Source organism: Callospermophilus lateralis, chromosome 12 (genome assembly GCF_048772815.1).
Source record: "Callospermophilus lateralis isolate mCalLat2 chromosome 12, mCalLat2.hap1, whole genome shotgun sequence".
Classification (NCBI taxonomy): domain Eukaryota; kingdom Metazoa; phylum Chordata; class Mammalia; order Rodentia; family Sciuridae; genus Callospermophilus; species Callospermophilus lateralis.
The window spans coordinates 85009415-85020022 of NC_135316.1; positions in this window are offsets into that span (position 1 = coordinate 85009415).

Here is a 10608-nt window from a genome sequence, read left to right on the forward strand (position 1 = left end):
TGGATCATGACTATAAATTTGGGCCCCTTATTCCTTCCTTTACTGGGCTTGTAAAGATGGAGCCCTACTTAAACCCAAATCACCTGCTTCCTGCTTGCACCCAAGCAGGATATAGTTATCAGGAAAAAGAATTTTTAAAACTTCTTGATGTGCTACATAGGTGACAGGTCATTAGAAGCAAAGAGCCCCGAGGAGTTGAGAGACCAAGATGCTGATGTCTATTTGGATGCTGAATTTGTTCGTGATGGCAGGAGTAGTGGAGGAAAGAAAAAAGTTCTTAGTTGATCAAGTCATCCATGAATGAAAGGGGGTGGGGAGGGAGAAGCTATAGAGATGACTACAAGGAGGACTGGCAGGAGGTCAAGTCTGATGGCATGAGCATTGAACGCTGGCTGGTCGAGGTCAGTGTTCAGTTGGTGTCCATCCTTGTGCATTTTTGTTGGGTACTGTGGCAGAGTGGCATAATGTGAAGGGCTACAAATACAGTTAAGAAAATTAAATTGTCTTTCTTTACTTTCTGAAGAGCACTCAGTGTTAATTATGTTGCAATATGATTAATATCTTCCCCCTAGAAATGGCAAACATTTGGACAACAAAGAATTCAAAATACTGCAGGGCTGGTAACAATAATAACTGAAAGGCATACTATTAGCTTAACTGTTTCTTTGACAGTTGAAGGAGTTTGACTCCGGGCATATTAGACACGGTGGTTTTGCCTACAGACCATAAAAATAAACAAACCCCTCAAAACAAAGACAAAAGTTAAAAAACAAAACAAAACAAAAAACTCTTGCTACTAATAGAAAAAAAATTGTAATTGGGCTCCCTTAGCAAAAATAAAATTTAGATAACATGAAACTTCTCAGTGATATTCTTATGGATCATTTCTTATGATGCAGTTAAACAATATCCCTAAGGTTGTTTGGTTCAATATTTTTCATTATGTTTTGTAATGATGATGAACTTAGTTGTGTGATGTTTAAGTAGAATTTACAGCAAACACAAGATAGGGGTAAGACAGCGCTATATTTTATAGTGTATTTTGAGCATGTTTTCTCATCAATTGAATAGAAATAGAGGAACTAGAATAATATAATGCAGATTTTTTAAAAATCCAGGAGTAATAAAATATTGCACAGACAGCATGTATTATGATATATAATAATTTTTCTGTCACTTATAAAAATGCTCATGTGTTTCCCATCACATATCTAAATGCTAGCCATCCATGAAGACTACCTAAGACCCACCACCTTCTTAAATCTTCTAGGACTTCCCCAAGCCCCACAATCTCCTTCTCTTTTGAAACCCTATAGCATTTTCACTCAATGAAATATTATTGATCACCTATTATTGTAACAAGTAGTATACCAAGAAGTTAGGAAAGAATAAAATTAATTAAGGGAGGAAAAATAAAAGCAACAATAAAATCTGCTGCCTCATTTCTGAATTTTGTTCTGTGAATAATTAGGGGGCCAGGCTGGGTGTCCATGGTGTTAGACTTGAACACTGCTGAGGCTGGGGTGAGCTTTAGGAAGGCCAATCTTCTTTCTGTTAGTGCTGGCCCTGAGGCCATACCCCTGGGCTCTGTCCCTTGTGTGGGTCACACCCCTTTCTGCAAAATGACTAGGTGGCACAGACCTACCTTGAGGTCCCCTACTCAGTAAGTTCCTGACCATTGCAAGGTATCCACAGTGATGAGGAGGGCCCCCTGATCAATAAGCACACCCCACCTTTCCCATGGGAAGAGCTTCATGGACATGGTACCTATAATTGTGGATTGCCTCAGTGTGGATTGCCTCTCTCAGAGGGCAGCCCCCTGCCTCCAAGAAAAATTCTTTCCGTTTTTGCTGATCTTTTTTTGTAGAGTTTTCCTTTAAATTGAATTGCGAATTTCTTAAGTGGAACTGTGGATTGCACTCTTTTGGACTGGTTCAAGATCTGCCCTCCCTGCTTCTCATAATAAATCTGGGTTTGGTTCAGTGTCCACACATCCAGTGTTAGCCAAAAACCTAATTGTCTGATTACTCCGTCTAGGAGCAATGTGAGGGGGGCGTCACCTACTGATAACACAGCAGATCCCCCCACTTGACAATGCACTACCTTCTTATGTTGAAGAACAGAACTCACATTAGCAAATTAAACTTTGATATCATTTCTTTCTTTTTTTTTTTAAAGAGCAGAGTTTTGTTAACTCACTGTAGACCTAGTGCTTAATGAAACATGGTTTAGGAAATTTTGGCAAGCGTGTATATGACTGAAATTCTTCTTCATGTTTTAATTCATAGAAAAATGAGATCAATACTTCTCCCTAAAATAGGTCCCATTATTATAACTATTAGCTTGCACAGGGTCAAAAACACTTCAGAGAGCACTCTATATAAATTCTTAGTTACCAAAACGTAAAATCATTTGGTGATTCAAGAAAAGAAAGTATTTTATTGCTATGAAGTATAACTTTTACATGATAATATATTTAATACTTTTCAGGCTCTTTGGAAATGAGGAGATCTTAGAAATCATCTAGTTCAACTCATTTTACAAAGAAGACACCCGAGGCTCAGGAACAAGATCACACAGCTAGTTAGAAAAAGCCAAAGTACAAGACTCCTGTTCCTGTAGCTTTATTTTCATTAAATAACTAGTTTGATTCCAACTGCAATTTGAACATGAGGGACATACTTTCATAAATCAAACAAATATACACGTGATTTATGCTTTACATTTCAGTAGGTATAATGCAAAGCACATTTTACTCTACCTTCTGGATCTTTCCAAAGTTGATATCTTGGGAGTTACACAAAATATGAGAGCTTCTTTTCAGATATCGTAAAATATCTTTAGAATGCTATGAACAAGGAAATTCAGACTTTAATGGTAGAAGTACATTGCAGTGTGAATCGGAGTTTATCTTCCAGGAAGATACTTACAAAGACCACTTGAGATATTTAAAAGCTCACTCAGTCTCTGTTTCATATAAATATGAAAAACATTCCCTATAAAATTTTTTTGAGGAGGAGATTCATAGGTTTGACACATCAAATGCATGAAAATTTCCATCTGCTAATAAAGTTGTTAGTAGTTCAACAAAAATACTGACATTAAATATAAAAATTTATTGCCCCCAAACATATTCTATAAGATCTAAAATAAAACTTTATATCACATTTTATTACACAACTCTTCTCTTCCTTCCTTTATTTTGATACAAGTAAAAAGAACATAAAATTTTGTCAACACCAAATATGTTAAATTATTATTTCTATAGATCATCCATGACACTAGAAATTCTTTTCATATCAGTATTTGTAGGAAGCGAAAGAAATTGATTTTAACAAATGGAAATCATCAGTGTTTATCAGGGTGGGGTTTTGAGCCCTTCCAAGAATCAGGTGGTATTTGTCACTCTAAAAAAAAGTGAAATGATACTCTAAGTCATAAACTTTTTAATGAAAATAATTTAAAAGGGGTCCATACTTGAATTAATTTCTCAGAATAAAGGACTGTATTTAAGTAAATCCAAATAAATCACTTGAAGATATTTTGTGTTTATAATATAGCGAAAACAACTCCAAATAGGAATTTTCAGAGGTAAAATAATTTCCTTAGTTATTTGAGGACATTTATGCCTTGATCAAAGATTTTAGAAATAAAAATTTTAAGTAATTCTTTTGCATATCAATATGATATATTTACTCGAAAGTTCTTTTCATCTCAAGAAATGTAGGAATTAAATTAATTTCCCTAATTAACTAAGAATGTTTAGAATAATTGCCTTAATTTTTTTTCCTGAATCTATAGAATAACTAAGTAAAGGCACAACAAACAGGGCCTGGGTGGAGGATGTCAGGCTATTGTGGTTGTGGGCTCTCTTCTGAATGTGACACCTCTTCTTCTTTGTTTCTGGGTCTGTGGTTTAATAGGCACAGGTAGGTCCCACTAAGCACCATGTCACATTCATTTATATTCGGAACTAAGGTGATCAGTATGTTAGAAGGCAGAGAAGTCGGCCATTGATTTGTGCCTTCTTTCATTCAAATATTTATCAGGATTAATTATGCCTCTGGCACTCTTCAGGTACTGGGGATCTGGAATATAAGGTACTTCAGGGATTAATAGCATCACGGGGCAGGATTATAAGTAATAAATAGCATCTGAGCAACACAGGAGGGGTCATGTGGAATTCTCTGGGGGAATGTGGACAAGGTTCCTAAACCAGGCTTGACGCTGTGGAAGGACAAAGGATCAACAGGAATAAAAAGTCCAGGGAAAGTGAAGTCTTACAGGAAGAGCAACATGGATCAGCACCCACACGTGCAGGGTCAGTCTGTCTGGGCCGGGGGTTTGGGTAGAAGACAAGCCTGGGAGGTGAGTGGGGGTGGGTCCTGAGAAGTCTTGTATGGCCCGGAAGGATTTGAGACTTTGTGCTTAGGGCAAAGAGAAATGCATAAGGGATTAAGGCAGGGAACAATATATTTTAGAAAGCAGACTGGCAACAACATGGGGGATAAATTCTGAGGGGTCCAGAATGCAGGCTGGTAAAACAGTCAAAGAGCAGGTGCAATAATTCTGGAAACAGAATACAATGTCCTGAACTAAATGACACTGTCACATTAGTGAGACCCCAACCTTACAATCAAGTGACAACATAAGAGACACAGCAGGAGCATTCACTGTTTGTGTGCCTGTCATTTCCACATAACTTGGAATTGATGCCTGCAGAGAACTACACACTTGATTTGTCTGATATTTTCTTTGATCTCATTCTCAAAAACACCAGACTGAGCAGTTTTGTGTCAGACATGGGGAAACTCAATTTCAAATTTAGGAAAAGACTTAGAAAAAGATTTGAGGCCAGAACTGTGGAGCACGTCAGCAAAGGTAAGCTAGCAAGTCCAGCCTCACCACCCAGCTCTGAGCTCAAGCTCTGAGCTCAAGATGCACCTGAGCTCAAGCCAAGGGTGCATCCACCCAGTGTTGGCTTCTGTTAAGGATCTTATCCCTCCAGACCACTAGGTGACGCTGTGGAACATGGTCATTGCATTCAGCTCTTTTCACAGGCTGGAAAATTGAACTGAGCATTATTTCCCCCTCTCCCTCCATTTTTCAAAAATAAGAAATACCACTTCTGAACTGTTTTTCCAAAGCCGGTTATTTCCTACTTGGTGAAATAGGTGGATTTTAAAAAAAAAAGCACTAGAAAGGAAATATGTTTAAAAAATGAAGTCAGTGCCCTATATGCTGTTTTCTGATTTTCATTTTCCTAACTTTATTTCTGCTCTACTGAACAATCGCATAGTTACCTATTCCTTTATTTATCCACTCAATTTATACATACGGTACTCTAAAGATCTCTGGTGGCATTATTATTCTTATGAAAAAGATGTTGGTGGAGTAGGAAACACATTTCTGTGCTTTCTCCCCGAGGGGCGGATGATTTGTTGCATCTTTTTAAGGTTTGTTTTTCAGATTATCTTGTCTTTCTAGATATGTGAGGAAACAAACACACACTTCTCTCATTTTTTAATTTGCCTCCTTTTGTACAAGTACATACATTTGCTTTTCAGTGACGTTAGCAGCTTGAACTTGGCATCTTCATCAGGGTAAGGTTACCTCTTGCTACCACTTCTTGGCAATTACCCAACGATCTCAGATTTTACTGGGACTCTACCGTGTACATTCTTCCCTTGATTTAGCATCAAGTTAACTAAGCATTTGAAGCCTATTATTTCCTTCCAATTCTCCCTTTAGGAAAGATTATGCTCCTTGACTTCCTGTTTTGAACAACTATAGGTTTCAGTCTTATAGGTTAATAGAACTAGAAAGCCCTCTTCCCCTACTTCACCTTATTCTGATTATTACAAGAATAGAAGAAGAGGAAGAAGTGTGAATCCATGCCCTGAACCTAGCTTCATCTGAGCCATACACAATGAATTTTCAGTTCTCTTCCCTGGCAGATTGATCTCAAGGCCACTAGACCCAGAGGATTCCATATGAGCAGCATGCACATACCTCAGCAGCTGTCAATGGTCTATGGAATTGGCAAAGAAACATCAGCTGCTAGACCCAAGAGCATCTTTCTTCATGTCAGTAACCGTCAGATGTGGAAGCCTCTGTCTGACCTACTTGCCCAAGAGAATCTAGCTGCAAACTTGTTTGCTTCCAGCTGGGTCTCCTGAATTTCTGAGTTTTTTCTTCTCCTTCAAATATCCAGCCCCCACAAGAGGCCCACACTCTGAATGCTGGTTTTTCGGCATTGTTTAAAAGATATGTAACTCTGTGACCAAATTTCCAAAACTGATCTTTGAAAATACTCAAAAGGCAAGAAAGTTTTAGAAAAATTCTAACAGCAGAGTGAAAGATGACTTTTTATAATCAGGCCTCTGGACAAATTTTTCTTTCTTTTTTTTTTTTTGTACTGAGGTTTGAATCCAGGTGTAGTTTTCTACTGAACTGCATTTCCAATCCTTTTTATTTTGAGATAAGTTCTCCCTAAGTTACTGAGGCTGGCCTCAAACTTGTGATCTTCATACCTCAGCCTCCGAAATGGCTGGGATTACAGGCATGTGACCCTGTGCATATCTCTGGAAAAAATCAAAGCATATTGAAGCATTTTATAGTTTCCTATTTTTTTTTTTTTTTAGAATTTGATTTTTACTTAGAGCAAAGCTATGAAGCACATGTGATTCTACAAGATTTATAAAGGAAAGAGCTTTGAGCTTCTACTGCTGTATGAGTCAGGGTTCTTCAAAACCTGATATACATACATATAAAATGAGATGATAATCGAAGCTCAGAAGTTACGTGATCTGCTCTCTGCAAGTTGGAGACCCAGGAAAGCCAATGTGGGGAAGTTTCAGTGTGAAACTAAAGGCTTGAGATTTAAGAGCACTGGTGATTTGAGAGTCCCAGTTCCAGGGCAAGAGAAGACTGATGTCCCTTTTCAAGCAGTCAGACAGAGAGAGAGAGGAGAAGAGAGGGGAGGGGAAGGGATGGGGAATGAATTCAGATTTTCTCTACTTTTTTTGTTCTATTCAATCCTTTAGTGAGTTAGACTATGCCCAACTACACTCAGAAGGAAATCTGCTTTACTTTGTTCGCCAATTCAAATGGTAATCTCTCTGGAAACACCTCAGACCCCGTCATAAAACACATTCAGACATAATCCAGAGACACCATGGCCCAGTCAAGTGGACACATACAATTAACCATCTGGAGTCCACCCCTTGCTTGGTACCTATATGCATCTCTGTAAACGGTACTTAACCTTCACATAAAGATAATAACTAAGTCATACTGTGCCTAACATGATGCAGTTATCCTATGTATAATAAAAAATGACCCACCCCTTCCTCGGAAGAAATCCTTGAGTGATTTATTTACTCTTCTTGATTTCCTGTAACTTATACAATGATATAAAATTAATAATAAATACTATGATATAAAAATCAATGCCTATACAATAAAGGAATAAGAGAGGAAAGGAAAAATATTTGCTTAATATACACATACATATGTAAGCACAAAAACATTCATATCAATAGAAGGAGGAAATAGGAATGACAATCTTGGTCCTTTCTGGTTACACGATTGTAGATGGTTGTTTTTAGTTATTTTCTCTATTTGTTGTGCCTGCAGTTAGCAGTTACCTGGTTGCGGGGGGGGACCTAACCTGCAAGAGGTCTGGGCCACCTTAGTCCTGCCTGGATTATGTCATTGCAGTTTCCCATTTACCTTAATCACTGGGCATAACAATACTAAGAGCTGCCCTGAGGGATCTTCCAAAGACACATTGCATTTAACCTCCACCATAGAATAGTCATCCAATTTTCCTCTCGTGGTCAGGATCAACCTCCCTGCCTGTGCATACTGAATCAGAGGCATGAGGTGACCCAAGTGGCCAGAGAGCAGTCTTAATTTCCAGTTTATGCAGTCATTGTTGTGTCTTCTGATGGAGGAAACTGATTTTTGATGTTTTTAGCATTAGATACTGTCTATTAGCTTCCAACTTCAATATAATGTTAGGATTTAAGTCTTGCACATAGAGCTACGTCATGATCAATCCATGGAGGGTAGAGTGTGTTGTCCTGGGTTCAGGAGAAACAACCAATTACATACAAACTGGCACTGACACCTTCCTCCTGATTGGCCCATGGCTAAATGATGATTATGCAATGAAACCTATTGTAAGATGCATCCCAATCTCAAAATTGTTAAAATGAGGGTGAAATGAGAATTCATAAATGCATGTCTATTGATGAGCTTCTCCACAAAGTGAGGAGACAGTTGATGGAGATGTCGCACTCTGGGACTCCAGGTGTTTTCCTCTTAGTGGATTATTGGTTTCTTCAACGACATAATGTATACTCTCATGTGGGACTATTGTTCTCAGAATCATAAAAGAATAAAGACATACCTTAAATCTAATACATCCAGAATTAAACTCTTGCTCTTCTGTCCTAAACCACATCACCACCCCATTTCAGTTAATGACAAACATTTTGTTCCAAAATTTTGACTTAATCTTTGATTCTTCTCTCTTTCCCATACTCCAGAACAAATTGATTAGGAAATGCTATTGGTCCTACCTCCTCAACAGATCAAATACCTCACCTCTTTACTTCTCAACATCTATACTCTGGTTCAAGCCACCTTCATCTCTCCTTGTTTATTACAAGAGCTCTTAACCAGCTCCGTGTTTCTTCCCTTATTCCTAGCCTGCCTTCATCTCATACAGGCTGTTCTCACCTAGATGCTAGAACGATGCTTTTAAACTAGAAGTTACAACTTATCACACTTTGCGGTAACTCACTTCTCACTGGACATAAAAGCTCAAACTCTTACATTGCCTCACAAGGAAGGACCCACATAATCAGAACCTCCAATATTCTCTTCTACTGCTTTTTCCTGCACTTCCTAGCCTCTAAACATATTGGTCTCCCTGATTTTTTTCTCAAACCTGCCAGACATAATCCTAGCTTCGAGTCTTTGTCCTAGTTTAAACCCCAACCTAGCATGCTTTCCTTCAGAAATCTACATTGTCAGGTTCCCCATCTCCTTAGTGTTTATGCTGAAATATCTCTTAAATTAGCCTGACTGCTTTATTTAAAATTATGCCACATTTTCTCCATATCCAATCACCCTTACCTTGCTCTATTTAACTTTTCCTATAGCACTACCACCTTCTGATATACTCCAACATAGTTTATTTCTTTATCAATCTTCCTCTACTTTCCAGGTATCATGGTCTCTTTTGTTCACTGTTGTACAACAGCAGCCACAAAATAAACATATGCTACTCAATTCTAAGATTTAATGAAGGTATATTGGGTGCCCAAAGATTTATGTTTTTCGCCTCATTTAATCTTAACTACAACCAGATGAAATGGCATCTGCATTAGACAAACATGCAAACAGAGAAACTCAAGGCAAATTTCTTAAGATTCTTAGTTAATTAGTGGAACTGGCATTTGAATATACATCTCCAAAACTCACATTTTTTTCCTCATTATATCACACTAGTTCCATCTCTTAAACCACTTGAAGTCCAGTTCCTCCTCTTAATCACCACTGTATCTAGACCTACACTGTCCAAGATGGTGGCCACTAGCTACATGTATTTATTGAGCACTTGAAATGTGACTGGTCCAACAAAGAAATCTACACTGGGTGTAAAACACCTACCAGATTCAAAGATAGGACAAAAAAAAAGTTTTAAAACATCTCATTTATAATTTTATGTTGAAATGCTAATATTTTAGATCCTCTGGGTTAGATAAAACATTATCCAAAGTATCTTCACCTCTTTTGCTTTACTTTTTAAAAATGTGGCTAATTGAAAAATTTTAAATTTCATACATAACACATGCATATTCAACAGTGCCAATCAAGACCGTTTATATCTGGCTCTATAATCATGAAAGTTCCCATTTTCATTTCTTCGGTTAAACACATTGAAAATTCCATACAAAAGATAATATCACAAACCTAAGACGCAGACAGGCTGGAAGACTTGAAGGATGCTAAAAGGTCAAATGAGTGCAAAACATCCACCCTGACAATACCTGTATTTCCTACCATCAGACTCCTTCCTCTTAAACAATGTATCTAAGAGCTATCATGTAGGTGAAAATGTCTTTCTCTGAGTCATCATGGCAAAAGAGCAAAGATCAGCTTTTTAAGTTATTCCTGAAAGGGCCCTGGACATGCAGATTTGATCTGGGAGGGAATGAGACCAATTGCAGTCTCAGGCACTGACCAGGAAATGACAACCCAAACCCCAAACAAAGCAAACCTCTGGAGACTTGGAAATTTTTGATAATCAGACACAACAATGGTGGTTTCATTTTGGAGGACGAGTCAAGCATGACATAGAACCACCTTTATGATTAGCTCCATGATGAGAATTAGTGGCTAATTTTGAGTTGATTTAGAGTCCAGAAATTCACATTGCTTGATGCTTTATAGATAGTGCCATACATTCAGATGCCTGAAATTACATAAAATGAATGTTTTAAAGGTTGATCAAACATATTACTTTCTGAGGAAGATTTGGAGTGAATTCATATAGCATTTAACATGCATGCTCCCCTGGTGGAACTACTCAAG